The sequence below is a fragment of the Gavialis gangeticus genome, unplaced genomic scaffold, assembly GCF_001723915.1.
Source record: "Gavialis gangeticus isolate Ggan-Ray unplaced genomic scaffold, GavGan_comp1, whole genome shotgun sequence".
Lineage (NCBI taxonomy): Eukaryota > Metazoa > Chordata > Crocodylia > Gavialidae > Gavialis > Gavialis gangeticus.
The window spans coordinates 1,560,677-1,562,480 of record NW_017729003.1 but is presented as its reverse complement, the minus strand read 5'-3'; positions in this window follow the sequence as shown (position 1 = coordinate 1,562,480).

Genomic DNA, 1,804 nt, shown 5'->3' with positions numbered 1-1,804 from the left:
AAAAAAAAAAAAAAAAAAAAACCTAGGAAGACATGTAAATCGTTGCTGGATTATTTGTCCTTTTCTGTTTTAAACATTGACTTCCAAGCTTTTGAATGTAGAAATCCTGCTTCTGTTTCTGTCTCTCCACATGGCTGTGTGCAAAAATACCACCATCTCAGGCAACAGTAAAATACACAATGTACATGAGTCTTCTCTATATAGGTAACAAAGCTGGCTATATTATCTTTCTTTTCCTCCTATGTCAGCATGCAAGTTTGGCTCAGAAGAAAAAAATATACACCACCGCTTAATTATAAAATAGCTAACATGGAACTAAAGCCTCCCTCGTTCACTTACTGTAACCTTTACGCATGTGTCACTTTGTCCCTTGGTTCACTCCTTTTTTTCTTCTGTCCAGTGAAGGCTTATAAATTCCTTGGGACATAGCCCTGTCTATTTAAACAGTGCGCAACACCCTGAATATGTCTCTGGTACTACAGAAACAATACATAATAAATGCACCATGCCGCACACTAAAAGCAGTGTGTCCACACTATATTTTTTTTCTCTCAAAAACAATAATAAAAGACCTTGTGAGAAGCTGTCTACAGCAGGCAAACACTTTGTTTCAGGTGTGAGAATTACAGCCTAGAGACCACATTGACAGGAGCCAATTTACCTACCTTCCAGGTATGAAGGTTTTTTGGGAAGGGGAGCCTTGTAATTTGGGCACTCCAAGAACCACCAAACAAGAAATGTTATGCTTTTTGTCCTTCCATTTCTTTGCCATTTTTTCTTTTCCAGATATACAATTCATTTTCTTTTTCTCCTCTTTTATTTAAATTCTGTACTGATTAGAAAAAGAATTCAGAGAAGGAAAAAAAAAGCACTACATTCTATCAATCACCATATTTACACAGGTGCCCAAACTCACTGACATGTTATGGTGCAAGGCATTTTTATGTAAAACAAAGTTATGTAAGTCATTTAATAAAAGGAATCTGACAGATATTACATCATATATTAAATAAATATGTACCAAAGATCTTGACAAAACAGAAAAAAACAGGACATCCAGTACATTATATCTTGTAAAATATTCAGCTTCTAAAAGCATTTTCCTAAAATTGGGTACCAGATAATTGAATTTACCTGTTAAACTGCTGTGTGGCTTTAATGTGGATTTTCTGTTCCAGTGAAGGATGGAAAAGGTGTTCCTTACTTTTCATGAATGAACAATTTGATCTGGACCAAATTTTTATATTTTCAGCTATGTCAAAGACCTTAAAAATGTACATTATCTAATAAGCAATCCTGTTTTCCTTCATACACTATACAACTCTACAGTACTTGTATTTTGGAACTTGGTTTATTGTGACATTAATTCTTCATTTTTTAAATGAACCTAGTGCTTGTGGGATAAGCTAGGTTGAAACCCTGCCCACTGAAAGGAACTCTTGAATGTGCAGCGGAGATACTGAATGGTTAGCAAACTGATTGTGTTTCCATTTTCTCCTAGAAGAACCACTTAGGTGTTCAGTTCTTTTGTCAAGTCAGTGTTACAGCACTAAAGTCAGACAGTAGGTAGAACAGGACACAGAAGTCTATTCCTTGACGCAGAACAAGAACCAGGGAGTTGATTGGGAAACGCAATGATTTCAATAGAGTTCTTTTTGAACCGTCCACCTGCCTGCCAAAAAGGTCCTATCATGGGCAGCAACTCTCAGGCCGTGCATGGAATTTTTGTAAAAGCAAGAACAAGAACAAGACCCAGAAGTGTTTATGTCATTTATACACTGTGTATCTGCTCCAGAAAAGACTG